Source organism: Lolium rigidum, chromosome 2 (genome assembly GCF_022539505.1).
Source record: "Lolium rigidum isolate FL_2022 chromosome 2, APGP_CSIRO_Lrig_0.1, whole genome shotgun sequence".
Taxonomy (NCBI): domain Eukaryota; kingdom Viridiplantae; phylum Streptophyta; class Magnoliopsida; order Poales; family Poaceae; genus Lolium; species Lolium rigidum.
The window spans coordinates 276,824,417-276,846,070 of record NC_061509.1 but is presented as its reverse complement, the minus strand read 5'-3'; the positions used below and the strand labels follow the sequence as shown (position 1 = coordinate 276,846,070).

The 21,654-nt window shown below is 46.9% G+C and overlaps 1 long non-coding RNA gene across 1 annotated transcript in view; it reads left to right on the top strand.

Moving 5' to 3' along the window:
• The window catches only part of LOC124693498, a 65,461-nt gene that overhangs the window by 615 nt on the left and 43,192 nt on the right, over positions 1-21,654 (top strand). The window lies entirely within an intron of this gene.

The window sequence follows — 21,654 nt, the reverse complement described above, 5'->3', positions numbered from 1 at the left end:
TTTTTTTTTTTTTCCAAGCGACCCAGCGGGGTCGATTTTCATTACCTTTTCGCAGATAACGAAAAGCAGCACACAGGCATACAACAAAGTGTTATACCGCGCACGGCAGGAAGAGGGGGGGGAGGGGACGCCGCCTAATGCTAACGTCAAAGGAGAAACTACTGTCTTTTTTACGATTATTACAAAAGCGAGCTGAAAAGCAAAAAACACCAGCAGTTTTTTGAAAAGCAAGGCCTCCATCTTGATCAGCAAGGACTTGCCCAAAAGCATCTAGGCAGGAAGTGTCAGCTCTTTTTTGAACAGCAACAGGACAGCATTGAAAGGAAGCCAAGCATCAGTCATCCATCTCCATCTGATCTTCAGCAATTCGGAGAAATCTTCCTGGGCGCCCCTCCGTCGAAGCGACAGGCATGTTTGTAGCCAACTGAAGAAGACTGGCAGCACCCGCCCTGATGTTTTCAGCGTCTGGCGAACTGTGAAGACCTGCCCAGTAATTCATAAACACAGTAGCAAAGCTAATCAGTTCACTAGGATTTTTGATAAGCTTATGTTCAAAACAGGATCTATTTCTTATTTTCCATATGGCCCAGCAAATAGCGGCAAGACCCGCAATTTGAACATTTCTGCTTGCAGGAATTATTCTGGGAAGCCACCGTAAGAAATGTGTGAAACTTCCAGGTCTATCGACGAGCCCCCAAAGCTGTTGCAACCGAGCTCCAAACGAATTTTGCTGCAACACACTCAAAGAACAAATGAGAGATAGTTTCATTTTCCTGGCAGAACTGACAGGAGGCACTTCCCACCCAATTCCTTCTCAACAGATTGTCTTTTGTTGCAATGGCATTATGCCAAATCAGCCAAAGCCAGATTTTGATCTTCAGTGGGATTCTACTTTTCCGAGAGGTGTTTGAAGGATCTGTCCATTGAATTTCTGCAAAGGTGATTGTACATGGATTTAACGAGAAATTTTCCATTTTTTGTCCATTTCCAACATGGTTTGTCCCCTTCATGAGATAAGACAATCTGTCTCACAATGTGCAGCAGTGCCATGCACTCGTTGATTTAGATCGGGTGTAAGAAATCTTCTAAAGGACAAATTCCATCCAAGAGCAACGAGACTCGCCACGGTCCACATTCCGTTCATTGCGGATATAAAAAATATCCGGAAACATATCTTTCGTAGGCTGGGAGCTGCACCAAGCATCATGCCGTAAGCTAGTCAAATTTCCATTTCCCACCTTCATTCTTCTCCCACTAAGATAAGTGGATTTGATTTTCATCATATCAGCCCACAAAGGTGAATCTCCCACACATCTTTTTGAATAAAAAATGCCTCGTATCTTTCACATATTTTCTATTCATAAAATCTTGCCAAGGGCCTTTCCCCGATTCCAATTTCCACCACCACTTACACATCAAGCTGATGTTAAATTTTGTTAAATCCTTCAGACCCAAACCACCTTTTTTTCTTGGCTTACAAATCCATCTCCATTTAACAAAGTGATATTTTTTCTTATCTGCACTGCCTGCCCAAAAGAAGGTTCTGGCTGGCTTATCCATCTCTTCAATAGTGGATTTGTGAAGAAGCCTCATAGACATCTGATAAACTCCAATGCTAGAAAGGCAGGAGGATATTTTAATCATTCTTCCTCCAATGGACATGTTGTTGCCAACCCAGCCACACATTCTTTTCTTAGTTGCTTCACCTAAGAAATTCATTTCAGCAACAGTAGGCCTTCTGGCTGCAATGGGGGTACCCAGGTATTTTATTGGCCATTTTCCACTCTGACAGTTGAAGAGATCTGAGTAACATTGCATTTTATTGTCATCTGACATAATCAGCATAATCTCACTCTTGTCAAAATTAATCTTTAATCCAGACATAGCCTCAAAGAGATATAAGAGGAGTTTCAAATTTCTAGCCTGTTCCACATCATCTTGTATCGGAAGAATAGTGTCATCTCGCATATTGAAGCATGGCAACACCATGTTGTACAACATTATCCGCTAGCCCTCGTCAATAATCCATTCTCATTGTGCAATTTGAATCATTTTTGCAAGACTCGTTGGCTGCCATATTGAAGAGGAAAGGTGCAAAAGGATCTCCCTGTCTCACTCCTTTGTGACTGCCAAAATAAGCACCTTTTCTGTCATTAACTTTGACACTAAGTGTCCCATCAGCAACAACCTTTTTGATCCAAATCATCCAGCTATCACTGAAACCTTTTTGTCTACAGCAGTCAAACAGAAAATTCCAATTAACCTTGTCATAAGCTTTTTCAAAGTCAATTTTTAACACTACTCCTTGCTGTTTTCTAAATTTGGCTTCCCTCAAAGACTTCTTGCAAGAAAGCAACCCCATCAGTGATAAACCTCCCTTTAATGAAGGCAGTCTGGCTCAGATGAATGATCTTATTCATAACAGGAACAGTTCTGTTTGTCAAAACCTTAGTGAATATCTTGAACAGGACCTGCAACAAGCATATTGGCCTAAATTTCTGTATCTTATCAGCCTCAGGTCCTTTTGGTATTAAAGTAATAATACCATAATTTATTCTCTTCAAGTCAATTTTATGACTGTGAAAATCATTAAAAGCTGCCATAATGTCCAACTTAATGATATCCCAGCAAACTTTGTAGAATTCAGCAGGAATGCCATCAGGACCAGCTGCCTTATTATTCTCCATTTGATCAATTGTATTCTTGATCTCTTCTTCACTGAAGGGTCTATCCATTGAAACTCTGTCAAGATCATTTATTTTTTCCTCAGCAGACCATGTTTCATTAGCAAGTCTGATTCCAGAATCACTTGCAGGACCAAAAAGGTTTTTATAGAAAGCAGTAGCATGATTTAGCAAATCAGGAGTCCCTTGGATAATATTATCTCCATCTTTCAAGGAGAAAATGGTTCTTTTCCTTTTGCATCCATTGGACATTTTGTGGAAAAAGGCAGTATTACTATCACCCTGCAACAACCATTTTTCTCTTGATCTTTGATGCCAATAACTCTCCTCTCTGTCTATTATAGACAGCAGCTCTTTCTGTATATGGGCTCTCCTTCTTATTTGATCTGCATCAAGGGGATAAGTTTCCTCCAAGCATTTCCGTGGCCTCAAGTTCACAGCTGATTTCCTTTTTTCTTTTAATATCTCTCCCCCTCAGATTGGCACCCCACCCTTTCAGATCATTCCTGACATTTTTCAACTTCATTTGAATAGTACCAAGACTATCATTAGCTCTCACTGGTTTATTCCAGACTCTGCTCACTCTATCAAGGAAATCTTCATGTTGTAGCCAAGATTTTTCGAATTTGAACTCTCTAGCTGATTTTTCTTTCTGCTCCATAGTATCAAGAATGAGTGGGTTATGATCAGAAATCTCTCTGACAAGCTTGTGTACAGTTGTAAGAGGAAATAATTTTTCCCAGGCATCACTCATGAGAAATCTGTCCAGTTTTTCCAAAGTTGGATCTTGCCGATTATTTGACCAAGTAAACCGACCCCCGTACATAAAAATCTCTCTCAAGGCATGGTCAGTTGATGATTGAGTTGAAAATATCAGTCCATCTATTTTTCCTCAAAACCTTATTTTTTTCAGAGGAAAATCTGACAATGTTAAAATCACCTCCTACAAGTAGAGGAAGGCTTTGATCACTACAGACATTGCCCAATTCAGCAAGGAAATCTTCTTTATCTTCCAGTTGAGCTGCACCATAAACAATCACAAGATTCCATTTCACCTGTAGCTTCAAGTCCAGCAATTTTACCTTAATATGAAATCTGCCCAAACTAGTCTCACAGATGTCAAACCTGGATAGCCTAAAGCCACCCAAAATCCCACCACTTCTGCCAACAGATGGTACCCACCTCCAAGTCAAAAGAGTTGTATGGATCAATTTTCCCGAAGAAACTAGGAGAAAAATCTTTCTTGATTGTTTCCCGAAGCCCCACAAAATCAATATCTTGCTCTCTCAACAAATCCGACAAGAAGACACTCATACCTTTTTTACCAACACCTCTACAGCTTCAAAGTTGCACCTATCATAAATATCTCTTGTTTTGTCTCCTCAGTTTCGGCTCCGAGCTACAATGCCACACAAAGGGTGGTCATTAGCAACCTTCACCGAGGCAACGACTTGATCCGGTATGTGCTCCTCCCGAGGCAACACCTGATTTGGCCGTTGTCCCTCTCGGAGATTTCCTATCTCGCTGACTTCTTCTTCTTTTTTGACCTTCCGGATATCACAGGTGTATACTCCTCCATATCATCATCACCATTATCGGATAACCCAAGTAACAAAATTTGGGGGCAGATTGAGCAATTGATATGTCATCACCTTTCCCCTGCATCTCATTGATTGAATGTCTAGCAATCTCTAAGTCTTTGAGATAATTAACTTTTTCAGAAGGAAAGGAATCCTGACTGATTCCCATTTCCAGAGCTCTAGCAATAATATCATCATCATCAAGAACAGCAAAAGAATTGGAGGAGTTAAGAGTTGTACCTGACAGATTTTTCTTCTCTGCAGCCAGCCCATGGCCTTGTCATCAATTCCCGGTAGAAGTGCTCCCTTGACCTGCCACCCTTGTGCTCCTCCTCCTTTGATCATCACCATCATTCTGGATAGACTGCTTGTTTCTGGAGGCTTCTGGAATATTCTCCTGGGAGGCCAGCTCTTCTTCTTCTTGGGTGCTCTCCACTTCAGGCTGAGATCCACCCACAGGGATAACCACTGCAGCATGATCTTGCCTAGCAACTGGAACAGCAAGAGCAAGGATACCTGTTCCTGAAGGAATAAAAGGCATATCAGTAGCTTGACTAGATTCGCCACTCTCACCACTACTACCATAATCCACTTGTTCATCGTGCAAATCTTCATTTTCTCGTAGTTGTTCTCAACAATGGGAGGTAAGATCTGACTGAACTGTTTCTTCAGATGGAAAGATTTGTCACTGCTGGAGGAGGTAAGCCCACAGATAAATTTCTGGAAGGAGGGATCCTTTCTTTGTGCAAGGAGTTCTTCATCACAATCAAGACGTTCACTGTTTATCTGCCTAGAGGCCTGACCAGCAACCACCACACCTTGGGACACAAGCACATCAGTCTGAACCCTTGCTGCCCCATGACCAGGAGAAAGAGAAGAAAAATCTTCAACAACATGGTTCTTACCTTTTTCTGCCTGTGCGACCTGCCTTCTGTGAGTGTTATTGTAAGTGATCTGTCTCTGAACACCAGAAGAAGAACCCAACCCAACAGCAGGAGGAGCAGACTGTGATCCGGCCTCAGAATCATTGCCACCAGTTCTCTGCCTCTTAGGTGTCCCCCGTCCATTGTCATTTCCATCAATGTGATCGCAGCAGCTAGATCCTAGCAGCAGGAGGAGGACTTGGTTCAAAGAGCTCTCTGGTAAACTGCAATTCATAGAAACCCTTTTTGATTTCAGCCAGTCTTGTGTTAGGGATCAAAGAAAGATCCTGGCAACCAATTTTGACCCTGACATAGGCAAAGTTTCTCAAACAGTTCTTGTCAATAGCCAGAGGCTTCCCAGCAAGACTAGCAGCATAGAAAACAGTTGATTTACTTCTGAACTTCATAGGGATCCCTTTGATTCTAAACCATGCCTCTTCCATTATCTTAACAGGTTCAATATCACCTGTCCATTTCTCCAGGTTGATGATGGCGCCAGGAACAGTTTTCATGAACAACTTACCAAAATGAGCAAGCTCCTCAATAGCTTTTGCAGAGGGGAACCTAGTCCTAAATTCTGTGGGAGAGACAACTTTTGCAAAGAATCTCCAGTTAATCTTCATGGAGTCAGCCCAAACATCAAACTCGTGCTCAATATCTCTACTACTAACATCACCCTTCTCCACAGTAATATGAGCGTAGTTCATCTGATCTAAAGGAGGTGATTCAAGCTCAGCAGCAGGAATTGAATAGAAGCCAGAACCAAATTCCTCACTCCCATAAAAAGGTGCAACATACTCCCAAGGTTCACGATCTTGACAGACTTGTACCAGATGATTCGAACCACAACAAGCACAGGCTAAGCGAACAGAATGAGCAAGCCGTTGTCCGTCCTGTTTGAAACACCAGCAGTAGCCATCACCAGTGGAGGTACAAAGGACCCCACTGGATCCGGAGCAGAAGACAAAGTAGCAGATCTAGCAGGAATCCTAATGCTTGGGGCAAGACCCTCATGGGCAGGTTGGTTGCTGACTACAGTATCAACACGATCAGACTGAGGAATGATAGAGGTGTTTCGACTTACATCAGGAGATTTGCTTCGTGCGGAGGGGATGGTATTGGAGGAATCTGGCAGCATCTCAGATCGATGTGCCCATCTGTCTCTTGCGCGAGCTTCATCCTCGATACGTTGTCTCTCCTCCAGGGCTCGTTCACGGGCCAGACGCTCCGTGTTGCGAGCAGCATCGCGGCGGCATTCATCATCCAATCTACGCCGATTTTCATTCCGTCTTCGCTCTTCTTCGCGGAGGCGCTCTTGATCTGCTAGCCGTCGATCTTCTTCACGACGACGTTCATCTTCCCAGCGCCGATTATCATCACGGCGGCGCTCTTCTTCCCACCGTCGCTGCTCATCACGACGATCCGCATCAGATCCGACACGCGGGCGGTACCCAAAGTATCCGCGCGGCGGAGATCGACCACGAACAGGAGATCTTCGAGGCGGGGATCTGCGAGGAGCACCAAACCTTCGATCCATGCTAGGAACTGTGGATGCGACGGTGGCGAAGGATCTACGATCACCCGATCTCACTCCTTGCCAATTTTGGGGTGGATTTGTTGGACGGAAATCACGAGATTTGGGACTGGGGTTAGGGTTTGAGACGAAGACGACCCTCGCGTATGAAGCCGATCTAGGGTTGATGCGAATGGGGGAACTGGGGAATAGAGAAGGCCGGTCCAGATTATCACCAGATCTCAACGCGGCGCCATGAACAGTGTTGGGCTGAGGCCCAGAGCCAGGATCCACCATTAAACCAACCGGGCTCAGATGGCCTCCCGTGCGGATCACAGGACACACACGCGCGAAGGGCGGCGTGGCCTGACGATCGCGCAACAAAATCGAATTCGTCTCCGGCCCAATTCGGAGTTTGAAACCATCAATCGTGATGCTGGCGCCAAAATCCAAACCCTGAATCTGATCTGCCCGCCAGGATTGGATCCTTTCTCCATCGTACCTCGTGAACCAAGATCGATCTGATCCCGTATGGATGTAACCTCGATGACGCGTCAACAGGCCTTCGCGAGAGACCGCAGAGAGGATCGCTTCTCGTCCGATGCGAGAGGGAGAGGGCGGCGATAATGGCGACACGGTGGTGACGACGGTCGGAGAGGGTGCCTCAGGAGCGCCATGCGAAGCGGGAGCCATCATCCCCCAAAGGAATTATAGATCGGGAAGCATTTTCAATTTTCAATTTTCTTTTAGTTATGGTGGCGCTCGCATTAAAAATAGGATTTCCGTATTTGGTCGCAAGTGTATCCAACAGAAACAACACTGAAGATAACTTCCACCAGAACTGCAAGCACTTCCTAACCAGCATTATTTCTTTGGATCTGGAACCAGCGATACCTCATCGTAAGGAGAGAAAATTACGAAACAAAGGGGGAAATCACAGCTGGGCGAAGAACTCACTAATTTAAGGGGAAATTCGATAAATCGAGATCGATGGAGCAAGCTCCCGGCCGGCAAGATCTCGGTCGCTGGATCCCACCGAGTCACCGGCATCAAGACTGCCACAACCAGAACCATGATACCGCTAGAGAGAGAACGGCGACGGGGTCCGGATGAAACCTGGCCGCGGTGACCCGGGGGGATCCCGGTAGGCATCGAGAGATCCGCGGCGCAAAGGAAGCCAACGATGGCATGGGATAATTTAGAGAGAGACTCGGGAGAAACGCAAAGAGAGAGAGAGCTGAGGTGTGGTTTGTTGAATGGACGAAGCTATGACGGGGGTTTCGGACGAGATAGGATGGGTTGTTTTGTTAGTTGCGTTTTATGTTGTGACGTGGGGTATTATTGTCCATCCTAAAAATGTGACACCAGGCATTCACCAGTTTGCTCTTAATAGTAGAGATACCTGCACACTGAGGAGAGTTGTTGTGCAAAACTGATACAGTTGTATTATTGAACAAATTCTTTCTTGTAGAGAACCTGAATCGCTTATGCAGTTTGACCAAACAAACCAAAGGCGCGAGTGTGATGTGTCATCATCAGCCAAGGTTGCAGCAGAACTCGGCACACCAGGCCGGGGCATGGTGAAGCCAGAGGCAGCTCCACCTGACAACGTCTCCCTCCGTCATTCCTACGGACAACCTCCTTGCATCTTTTACTGCTCCAATCCTTGTGTAAAACCAAACCAAGTCAGACTCAAATTCATTCATGAGAACAAATGGATGGCAGGCCTGACCATTGCGGACACGCCTTACAAGATCACGCTGACAAGAGTGTCTGGACTCGGCACGACGCCATGTCCAACGTTGGCTACGCCGAGGGCGGCCAGCCGTCGGCGTCTAGCTCCATTCCTGTAGTGAACAACATGCCCTTCCAAGAACTCCAGTGCCTACGATCCTGCCGCCATCCTCCTGTTCTTCTCGTACCTGTCACCCCCGAGGGAAGTCCGGAGGACCATGTCTGGTTTCTCGAACACATTGTAGGCATTGATCGAGCCGACCACGTCCCTGCATCTCCCTACATCTGCACAAACACCAAGGCATCGGCGTACGCAGAGCAGGAGCAGGCGGCGAGCGCGTGCACGGCACGGCCGTAGGCGAGGGAGGGGAGAATGGCCCGGAGTTGAGCATGCCGACGCTCGGGAGGAGGAGCAGGTCGCGAAGAAGCGCACTGGCAAGGCGCGGGGTTGGGAGCTGGGACGTGGATTTCATAGCGAAGGCTGGAGGGTAGGATGCGAGGACGAGGGAGGTGAGGTGCCGAGGTGGTGCAAGGAGTGTAGGATTTTTGTGCAAGGAGTGTAGGTCTAGGTGGCCGCGACCGCGAGCGTGGTGGCCGACCTCGCATGTGTTGGCACGCAACGAGTCCAAGACGGCAAGCGATGCGGCGAGTTTTTCAATGTGGGAATTGCTACTTTACACTGACGGAGAACTAGGTTAGTGCTTATTAGATTTCTATAACTGTTGAATTTGTATCGAATTCGTTGTATTTGAGTTGTAAGTTAGATTGCAACTAGTTTGTTTTAGTTATAAGTGAAATTACAACTAAGATTTTTCGGATACAAGTGAAATTACAACTAGGAAAATGCCTCTAAATCGTAAGATTTACCTCGGACTCGAGCTATAGGTAAGTTGTAACATGGGAAGTAACTAAGATTCGATGCCGCCATTCTACTAAGAACTAAGTTAGTTTTGAGTAGACTGATAGCTAATCACACAATATCAATATTCTCCACTAGGCGAGCGAGCTATTTTGCCTTTTCTTCAAGTTTTAATTTTGAATGCCTTTGAAATTTCAAAAAACGAATTTGAAAAAATGAGGTACACAATGACATGTCACGTTTACATACCAAAAGTACAAGGAGGTGGTGGTTTGGGTTATGGTGCATATGAATCTATTATAAAAAAACACATAAAAAATCTGATTTTAAAGAATACAAAAAGTCGGGAATAAACTTTTTTGTGTCATCCGCACGTTGTATGTTCATACAGAAGTTTTTGAAAAAAATCTTATGTGCCAGCATAAAAAGATAGTAAAATAATAGTGCATGAATAGTTTATATTAGAGCATCAAAATTTGTCTTTTCTTCTTACATAGATCAAAATTTGTCTTTTCTTCTTACATAGAACATAAATGATGTTTTTTCCTTCTCTAAAAACTTGTGTGCGAACATAGAATGTTTACATGTAAGAAATTTTATTTGCAAGGCTGTGAGATTTTAATATATGTTTTCACGCAACGAATTCACATGTAAAACAACTCTAATTGAATATCCTCCTCAACCATACATATATTCTACAAACGAAATTGCTCCACACACCAGAATTTACATACGATCCACATACTATGTTTCTCCACAGTACTAATTTTCCTCTGGCCCAAGCTAATCAACATCAGCCCCACTACCCTACGCCAAGTTCCAGCCCGGAACAAAACAACAGTCCTAATAGTGCCTGTCTTGGCTTCTTCAGAGCATCTCGAGCCGCGTCTTTCAAAAGAATTTGGGGCGTGTTTGACGAAATTTCGTTTCCAGCCGCGCGTCCCAAAGGCCCTTTCCGTCCAACGTGGTGCAATACGGTGACCAGCGTCTCGAACCTGTTCCCGCTACACATGAGACGCCCCGGGCACGCCGGACACAACGAAAAGCGAGGCGAGGAGACGCGGGCCTGAAGCGTCAGCGACTCAGAAGCCTAAAACCCCGTCGTCTACCTCTGGTCAAGCGATGTTAATGGCGTCCCAGCTTCCCCCGGTGACGCAGGGACGCGTCTCGTCGTGTATGGCTGCGTGACCATCCGTGTCGGCGTTTATTGCGTCCAACGCCCCGCTGCCACTTCGCCTGGCGCGCTGCATAATAAGGGCGCCCCTCCTTCCGTCCCCATCCCAATCTCTCGCCGCTCCCAAATCTCCTCCTTCCTCGCCGTTCCCAACCTCCTCCGCCAATGTCATCGTCCCGCAAGATCTCCGCGGCGAACGGCTTCGGCCACGGCAGCCTCACCGTGGCGGAGACGTGCACGCCGTATCGCGCGGGATATCCCTGTTCCGCCACCACCGCCGCACACGTAGCGCCGGGAGGGACGTGATCGGGGCCCGGCCGGGCTCGCCTCACCGCCAAGGAGCGGGCCGATCCAACATGGGCGGCCACCGGCAACGATGCCTGGTGGGTAAACTACTTCCAGGCGCAGCACGATGTCGAGATGAACAACACCATCGGCCTCATCGGCCGGCGGAACAGCTGGAACAAGCAGGGGCACCTCCTCTTCTAGGGAGTTCCGGGGCGCACCCTGGAGCACGTCGTCGACGACATCCAGGATGGCGCGACGAGGTTGGAGATGCTTCTTCGTCGGCAATGGTCAACGACAACTTTGATGGCTGTGGCTGCTACCGCCTGTCAGCTTTCTGCCGACGGGCCGCTTCCATGTGGGCCCGCGTCACTCAGTAGGAGGACATGCGCGTTGTCCGCGACCTGTCCGTGTAGACGCATCGGCTTTCTAAATTTGATGAACTGGTGGGTCACGCCGGACCGTAATTCCGTTTGGATCGCCTCGCCAAAGTACGTATGCGTGACCAGTCTGCTTGTCCGCGTGAACCGATTTGAAAAGCCCAGAACATTATGGGTCGCTCCAGTGAAGATGCCCTTACAAAGATATTGATTAAGGAGCTACCGAATTCTCATGGAACAAATGAACAAAGTTTTGCATATATACACACTTTCATGCTCAATGTTGAGCAAATCTGCCACAAACACGAACAACGAGAAGAAAGAACACAATTTGATATTAGACTTGGTGGCGTAGATTGACCGGCTTTAATTCTGAGTATGAGTAGGCAAATAGCAAAGGAAGGCACGTGGTCTTGTTCGCCCGCGTGTACTGTCGGAGCAAGTTTAATAAGTATAGCCAATTCTTGGCTATAAGACATGTGTCATGTTATTTGTAGCTAACATGTATGCCAACATGTATAATAGTAAGTCTATAATCATATACTACTTTATTAATGGATGACCCATATTTCACTCTCACAAAGTGTCTAGGAGCAGGTGCTAGAGCTGGCTCTTGCATTAGAGTCCACTCCTCCTCTCTCTCCTCCAACTAAATATGAATATATTATTTTAACCTTTATAGCTAACTGATCAGACTTATTATACTTGCTCTCGAGGCTGATCGTACAAGTATCGTACACGTGTTGTGGTACGCATAGCAGGGTTCTTCTACAAATTCATACCCAAGAAAGAAGTAGTGGAACGAAAATTTTCCTCTCACGCTGATTGCGTGTCAGGGCGTTTGGTTTCACAGGATATCCCTCAAATTATTCCCACGCTAATTCTATCTCTTAAAATAGCCTAATTATTAATTAGATTGATTGACCAGATTTCCTCACACGATTAAATGGGATTCGTTTTTCTTCAACGCCACAGCATGGATTCGTGGGAGTAGGTATTCTCTTCCTCGATTCCACGGATAAGAGATTTCCTCATCGATTCCCCAATTAATTTTCTGGATTGAGGAGATTCCTCTCATTTACTACACGGGATCAACGGGCGTTTTAATTGATTGACGGGATGATCAGCCACGTCACCGATACGTGACCAACACTACCACGACACTGCATATCGGCCCTCCATCCCTTCCCGTTCAGTTTTTCGCTAAATTCAATCCTGATGACTGTCATGGCTCTATAAATACAAATCCTGATGACTGTCCGTGTGTGGAGAGCACGTATGACTACAAGTTAGATTTCTGCTTGTCTTGGCGTGGTGGGGTATCCTCTCCAGCAGTGTCGTCGACTCCATAGATCCAGCAGGTAACCCATCCATCGTGTTTTCGTTGTCCTGTGTTGTTGGTTGGTTGTTCTTCTGTTTTCTCCGATCTTGTGTCCATAAGGAAAGAAGCAAGCATGGATGTGTTTTTTTAATTAGCAGGAGGAGGGAGTAAATCAAGAAAAAAAAATGCTTAACCAACGGAAGCTGATGAATTAAGTTTGGGATCTGCTCTTAATCGCTTCTCTTGTTTTTTCTACCCATCCATCGCCTCGCCATCGCCTGGGCGGCTGGTCTCTTTTTTGTTCCCTTCAAGTCCAGAGCGAGGAGAAGCTAATAGATCGAGTCATCTAAAAGGAGAAAAATGATACTCCCTCTTTCACAGTTTATTAAGCGTGCGCGTACCTCTAGGTCGCAAATTTGATTAAGTTAGCATTAGTTATGTATTATAAAAATTATATTATTAAAAAATTTAGATATTATATTTTCTAATGATATAATTTTTGTATTATGTAGTTTAAATTATATAGCTTAAATTGACGATCTAGGTATACGAGGAAGACTAGTAAACTGAGACCGAGACGGAGGGAGTAAAAGTCATACAACTAGTAATCACAACCTAGCTAGCACATAGATCCATCCATGATTTGGTACGTATATAGATGCGCGCACACATACCATGGCGCCGTGTTAAACGGTATATAATACATGGTATACTGCTATACGGGCTTGGGTTTAGATGAATCCAGCAGAGAGCTCCCGAAACCTAAATCTCTTTGTTACAAGTTTGGAGCACCTCAGATATCACATAACCAACGTCAGTGATATCCAACTCTATCTCTTTAGAGTAGGGATCAATTTTAATATCGTAGACGGAATTCCTCATGGATCCGGAGACGCTTGCAGCTCCGTCTTAGCTAGCAGTTTACATCATACTTGTAAACAGTGGTGAGGAGTTTGGAGGACTGCGCAACGGCGTACAACTCGCCGTTCACTTAAAGATAGTTGCAGAACCATGTCATACCTTTAGAAGCTCCATCCAAATGCTTAACCCACGTGTACATGGAAACCCCACTAGATGGAGATCACCCAGGCCCTTCCGGATTACCATCGTAGATAGGCAGGAACTTGCTGCCCTCGAATGGAAGGAGTGAGGTGACGGGGTACAATGGTAGGTTGGTGTCGAGCAGCATCCACTCTTTGTCGACACCGACACCACTGCACAGAACGAGACGGTCCTCGAGTCGGCGAGCGCTGTTATGGCCACGCAGTCACCGGAGCCCGGCGATAAGAAAGACAACACGATCTGGCGGATGGTGCTCTTTCTTCAAATCTTTCAGCCTAATGATGGTTCCTAGGCCGCCAATAGGAAACAACCTGTGGCCAACAACATGAAGTTGCTCCCACTAGCTTCCACCAAGAGGAACGAAGATCATGACTTGTCGTTTGCCGGCGGGATCTCCAATGTGGCACCAGAGTCACGTACATGGACTTGTACATGATGTTGAGACACACATACGGCGAATTGCGTATCCTCTTGCCGTGCAGAGACGAAAGGTTCCTCGTGAAGGTCGACTCCCGGTCGCCCGCCACAGTGTAGAAGGCGACGGTGTTGTTGGGCGACTCGAGGTTAAGGTTTTGGCTACCATCTTTTTCTCGGAGGGGACTAGGATTGGTAACCAGACAAATACCACACGAGATTTAAGAACAAAATTTGAATCAAAATTTGGAAATAGTTAAATATTCTTGGATACCGCTGGCCACCATACCAAGGTAAGTTTCGCAACGAGGGAGGAGTGAGTCGGAATCGAGCAATGGGGTGAAATTATAGAGGTGCAGGGTTGGCTAGGCGCCTAGGCTCAACCCAACTACAAACCGGGCTAAGATTGTTTGGCCGAGATGTCAATTTACCAGAGGGACTGGGAAATTTGGTAACCGTGATAATTTAGCATGTAACCAAATCCCTGCTCGGGGTCGAAGGAAAGAATCACAAGCGGGGTGATGTACTTAGCGAACAAGAGCACGAGGGGCAGATGGACTGGAATTTGGCGGCCTTGTGGCGCAACGGGAGTATATTACCGATGTCCTACAGGAGCTCCTGTGGAAGAGTGCTCCAGTCTAGATCCTTCCGAAGAAGATGCGGCGGCGCCATGGCCGTCCTGGATGGAAATTTCTAAAAACGAGATGCAAATGGTCGGTGGCTCAGGGAGATGCGGCACTGTCTGTAGATCCATGAGCCATCAAAGATCTTTCCCATCGATTCGGATGAACGCATTCAGTGCATTCTAGGTGGCGTATTTTAGCTAGATATCACTGGGTTGTTTGGGCCATGTATCCAGAGTTCCAATTGGGGTCTTGTAAAAAACTCTCAAAATACATGCAAGTCTCGTGCATTAAATGCTTTTCTAGCTGATACCTGACTGAAATACGCGAGCTAGGTGCATCAAATGTGTTTGTATGATCGATGGGCAAGATCTTTGGCAGCTCATAGATCTAAACCCAACACTACCTCTCCCTGAGCAACCAACTATTTGTAACTCGTTCTTCGAAATTTCCATACACGACGGCCATGGCGCCGCCGCATTTTCTTCGAAAGGATCCAAACCGGAGCACTCTTCTGCGGAAGCTCCTAGAGGGCATCGGTAAGATGCCCTAGTTGCGCCATGAGGTCGTCAAGTTTCGATCCATCTGCCCCACCTTGCACGATGTGTTTCCGTTCGTCAAGTACTACGCCCCACTTATGATGTTGTCGTTTGACCCGAGCAGGGATTTGGTTACCGATAAAATTACCATGGTTACCTAATTTCTCAGCCCCCTCCTATAAACTGAAACCTGGCCGGTTTTAATTTGGGGTGATCCTAGGCGCCCAACCAACCATACACCTCTATGGATCTCAAACCATCGCCCAGTTCCGTCTTACCCCCCCCCGCCCTCATCGTGAAATTGACCTTGGTATGGTGGTCGGCGGTATCCGAGAATATTTAAATATTTCTAGAATTTGAATTCAATTTTTTTTTTGTAAATCTAGTGTGCTATTTGTCCGGTTACACTGGTAACCATGGTTACCACCAATCCCAAATCCAAGTCCCCTTCGAGAAAAAACCAAACCGGTAGCCAAAACCTTGACCCCATCGACACCGACACCTTCTAGATGGTGGCAGATGGATGTGAGTCGAACTTCACGAGGAACCTCCCATCTCTCTGTCGAATATATGGTTCGTCAGACAGGTGGCTCGCTCTCATTGACGATGCCCTATACGTGACCCTGCTCAACCCTCTTACCTGTGGCACCGTCAAGCTCCTGTCGGCCTACGACCTCTTCGTTGGAGAAGTCGTTCAATGGGAACCAATGGATCTTCCTTTCTCCTGTTGGGAGCCACTTGGGCCTCTTTCATGCTGTTAGCAGCTAGTGGTTTCCTATTGGCGGCCCAGATACCATCGTCAGGCTGAATGAGCAGAAGAAGTCCGCCATTCGCCAGATAATGCTCTCTTCCTTGCCGCCGGGATCCGGTGCCTGTGCGGCTATAGCAGCACTCGCCGACTCAAGAATTGGCACGTTCTGCCGTGTCGGTTTTGACAGAGCATGGACTATGCTCGATAGCAACTTGCCAGTTACCTCCAGTTTACCTTGTCACCTTGTTCCTTCACTCCGGGGATTGCAGGTTCCTAGCTATCTAGAACGGTAAATCCGGAATGCTCAGAGCGATCTCCATCTGGAATGTTGCTAGTGGGGTTCCCATGGCCACACTGGTTCGTCAGTTGGATGGAGATCCCAAACATACAACATGGGTCCGCAATATTGAAGTGAATGGCAAACAGTACGTCATTGCGCAATCCTCGAAGCTCCTCAGCCATGTCTACAAGTGCAATGTCTAGGCTGCCAAGCCAAGCTAGACCCTAATCCGAGGGTCAACAACACCAACGATTTCATGTCGAGTAATTTCACTGCTAGCTATGGCGGAGCTGCAAGTATATCTGGATTCAAGAGGAATTTCGTCTGCATCAATGAACCTGCGATCCTTGCTCTAACTAGTAAAAGTTGGAGATCATTGACATTGCTCACGGAACATCTGAGATATTCCAACTTTATGACAAAGAGATTCAGGATCCAGGAGCTCTGTGCTGGATTCAGCCGAATCATCATTGGACATAAGGTACGTCCATGCAGATTATTTTTGGTTGCTCTTTTGCCCCTCATGATGTAAAAGTTCATAGGTTCTAGAAAGAGGTGTGCTTCAGTGCACCCTTTTCCCAAACTTAGAAGACAACCTCATTTTTTGTTGCGAAACACAGTACAAACGTAGACGCTCATACATATACACATACACTCATCTCTATGAACGCACGCACACACACTCTACCCATATGAGCACCTCCTACTTATTTTTGTCATATATATTTTTGAGTGTATCTTTTTTGTTATATATTGAAAAAGGAAGTTTCACAACTTCTTTTGGATTTCTGTTGCAGGATTTTTTTTGAAACATGGCAAAAGATTTGCTATCTTTATTGAATAATAAGAAGTTTTAGAGGTTTTACAATCCCATGCTGAGCAAATGTCAACCGAAACGGCCTACTCTCGTGGTATTACATTACTCAATGTTTTTGCTCCCGCCAAGCTCCACATAGCCACCTGAACTTTGATTTTTTGCTATAAGCATATTCGTGGTGGACGCATTATTTCGGAAGATTCGAGCATTTCACTCCATCGATATTTCCCAAGATATCAACATGCAAGTGTAGCCATGGACTTCCTTCCTTGCCCATGCTTGTGAATCTCTTCCATCCACCACTCTTTGACGAAACGCCTAGTATGCCTAGTGCATTCGGCGGGGCGGCTGTGGCGGACCTAGGTAAGTATGCCTTATATGGCCTTCAATTAATGCGAACAGTACCGACAAATAATTGCAGGCAAATTAGCATGGACTGCCGGTGATCTATTCGCTATATCAGCATAGAAATCCTACACGAAATGTTGCTTTCGATGGTCTAGTTCCCGTACTGCTTTCACGAAGAACCAAAATGTCGCATCGAGGCATCCAAATCAGCATTAGTGGCAGGCTGACAGACTGTCGGCGCAGAGAACCTGCTGCCACAGCTGGTGGTGGCAGGGCCAGTGTTCCACCCTCGGCTGCGGCGGCAGGGCCCACCGCTCTACGTTGCCGTTAATGGTAGCTCGACTAGCCCAACGTGCCGCCACGAGCAACGGCGGCAAGGCCTGCCACCACGGTCTACGGCGGTAAGCGCCACGCGTCGTCTGGCCAGCGTGCCATCTCGGTACTTTTGGCATTTGCACTTATAAGAGGTCCCTTTTAGCATTTCATTGGGGCAGGTGGTCCAGTGTATCAGAAAAATCCATACACTAGTCCGTATCACTAGTACATACAAAACCACAAAGCAGGCCGCGTCGTGGGGCTCCGCGACACCGACACCGACACCGGTGCATGCCGGCGCCTCGCCAATGGCCGCGTCCTTAGACCAGGAGATCCAGGCCAAGGCTCAGTGTTGGATTGACGCCGTGCGCTTGTCGGACGCCGACATCGGCGTACCTCCAGTGCGTTGTCAAGGCGGAGATTGATGCTCCGCCCGCGTGCACCGCTGCTCTCGTGGGCGCGCCTCGCCATGCACCGGCAGCACCGCCCGCACCGCACGACGGGTCACTTGGTCAGAAAACGTAACCCCGTCGCTGCGCACGAGCAGGAGGAGACCACGGCTATCATCGGTGAGTACGTACGGCCTGCGGCCAGGGATGACGGCCATCTTCCCTGAACATTGCGTACATGCCGCCGCGGCCCGCTGCCATGCCTGAGCGCAGCACTGAGGAAGACAAACAGCGGGTAGACCAGACAGACACAAATTCAGAGCTCCAACCAGCCAACTGCACACAGTAGCCTTGTGGATCATACAGTATTAGTCTTTGTGCTGTTCTCCATAACTCATGTTGAACAAGTTGTTTCTTTTACAGAGCCTGAACGCTTGCACAGTTTGACCCAATCACCAATGAGTAGCCGTGAGGTAGGAAATAAGACTTGGGTGGCCGGTCATGGAACTGACAGAAAATGTTAACACCTGAATCGTATAGAACCGCGTCAAGACCCGGCTATCTACTGACAGTAAGTTGGTTCAGTTTGAAGGCTTATTCTTGCACAAAACCATGCGATTGGATGTCACTGCTGCATCCGCGATAACTCAAGTTGAAGAACAACAAATGCATCCCAAACTGATCATGCGAATTAACAGCTTCTGTGCTCAAGTTACTGTCGAAATCAACAGTTACTTCCACCTCGGGAATAGCTGAATGATCAGATTTTGGATTCAAGCAAACACCAAAGCAACGCAATGCACTCAAGTTGGATTCGGATAGAGGAGGTTACATATTCTTCACTAGTACCAGATCGATAAAACATTGTTATCTGAGAAGAAGAATAACCGTGCGTTCAGGCTCAGTTATAACCATGCAAACAGTTGGATGCGTCAAGCAACCACTAGCAATTCATTACCGAGGGCACGCCCATACGATTTTAGGGAGAGCCGCACCAAGATCTTCGAGTACCCGCTCACCAGCGCCACTGCGCCACCGCCAGCCGGCCAGCGCCGCCACCACGGGCACAGACGCTCCAGCAGACCGACCACCTCCGGCACGGCGAAGCCCTCGGCATCGAACTTCTTCCTGACGGCCTGACCACCCACGATGCCTCGCCACCTACACAACCGTCGAAGTCCGTGTCCCCCGGGACGAACACCCGTTTCACCACCATCTCCTTGCCAAACCTTCCCCGGCGCACCTCGTCTTGCCGCGCTTCTGTCTGTATCGCCATGGACGCCACGCGCGGGACATCCGGGTCGAACGCGGCCGAGGAATCCAACTTGAGTGACCTCTGTTTTCGTCACACAGCAGCAGTCCGATTCCGGCGCGAGGATGGTTGCAATCTCCGATTCTACTTGGCTAACGCAGTCCTCTCACCTATATAAGGTGGGCTGGGCACGTAGCGCATCGCATCGCATCAATCAAACACAAGTTCAGGGAAGAAGGAATACCAACACACAACCGCTGCTGCCTGATTAATTACTCGTGGTTGTCGCCGACAGAGATAGATGGAGTCTGGGCAGGACCCAGGCGTCTCGCCGTCGAGGTTGCCGGTGCTCGTGCACGATCTCGGAACACAGACCGATGACCCGCCAACGCAATACAGCATCTCCAGCCAAGCCCTGAGCACGGTGGCCATCGACGAGCTGCGACGCTACCGCTGCTTCGTGACCCCGCAGGGCTGGGTGCTCGCTCTCAACCCAGCCTCCTGCCAGACGTTCCTATGGCGGCCTCAAGACGGCGGGAGGATCCAGCTGCCACCCAAGGAGCAGGGTTTCCCTGAAAGCTGCAAGTGCTTGCTCTCTGACGTGCCAGGTGCGGCTTCAGGCTGCGCCGTTGTGGTCTTTGATCTCGACGACCGTCAGATGTGGGTGTGCAAGATTGAGGCGACCGGCTGGGACAGCCACCGCTACGAACCCGCCATGTACGTCAAAGGCAAGATCCCACAGATGAGTATGAGGAACATTACGAGGTGCCACGGCATCGCAGCCGTCGGCGGCAAGATCTACTTTGAGTTAACGGCCCGTGAGATGGGGGTCATTGAGTTTGATTGAAACTGGACACCATAGAGGTTGACATGGTCGATCTGCCGCTAAGCACGCCCATGGCTTCAATGTACTTGGTCGAGTCCTCCAGTAACCTCTTCCTTGTCGTCATCTTCTTCGATGGCGGCAATGTGCACAAGATAGCCAACCATGCATGCCGTCTACAAGATGAATTTCTCAGGGCCAGCATGGTGCGAGGTGGACGAGATTGGCGCTGATAGAGTCTTCCTTCTTGGTGGGAATATGCTTGGGAAATCTTTTTTTTGAAGGTTAAACAGTGGGGAAAATCCCCACTATGCTTGGGAAATCTTGTTTTGGGGCATCGTGTTCGGCTCCGGATCATGGCCTCAGAGGCAATTGCATATACTTTTTGAATCACATGGCCACCACCGAGAGTTTTCTTCATGTCATTGACCTCCTGAAGCAGGGATTTGGTTACCGGTTGGAATACCGCGGTTACCGGCCGGTAACCGGAATTCTCAGCCCCCTCCAGTAAATGAATTTATCGGCCAAAAAATCTCGGTCTATTCAAGTTTGGTTTGAATTTAGGCTGACTGGTTAGCCAAACTAAATCGTACGTGTTTCCTCTCCACTATAACCCCATGCCCCAACTCATTGTACAAATCTTTCAGTTTCTTCTTCTCAAAACCTTATTTTAAAAAATATTTAGACATTTTTCAGTTTAAAATTCAAATTTTGTTTGAGAATTTCGTCTGGTATTTGACCGGTTATCTCTTGTAACCGTGGTTACCGGAAATCTCAGCCCCCTCTGAGATTTTTTTCAAACCGGTATCCAAAACCTTGACCTGAAGACAAGGACGGAACAAGTGCAACGGCCTTATAGACACAATCGCTATCAGTCTGGTCGCCATTCTGGCTACTACCTACAAAATCCACCTCGCAGGCACAAGGGTCATCTCTTGTCCCCTGTAATATGAGGCCTCTTACAAGGAGAGGGCTTTTTATCTTTTCCTGTATTTTCTTCTTCTTATTTATTTTCCGAAGTATGTACTGAACGTCTGAACCTAGAGAATCAGGTGTAATTTGAGCTCCGTTTATTGCCTTGCAGTTGTAATTTGATCCCCTAATGCAATGAGGAAAAAGGGTTGTCTCTGTATTATTTCTTCTGTTGTTCTGCACTCAAATAAATATCAGTTTTTAATGCATGTTCTTGGGGCAATCATTGGCCACATTGTTAACAAGTTTTATTTCCTAAATGCATAGTGTTTTCTGAAGAACGGCATGCCATTGGAACAAAAGTGAAGCTGTTGCATTATGTTAAGCATATGAAGCAAAAAAGTTAACAAAACTTATAGTATATTCTGTTTTGTGATTTCAACACTTCTCTTGCAGTAATATGACTTTGAGAGATATCTACTTAAATATATCATTTCATCAATATTTATTTGACTTAGATATTACAAGTGATATTCAGTGATTGGTTAAACTGCTTCAACTTTGAAATGTTAGCCATAACAACGCTTGAGAATATCTGGAAGTTCGGAGAAGGTTCTGTCAAATTATCAAAAATGTTCAAATCTAAAAAATGTTCAAACTAAAAAAATGTTTAAAT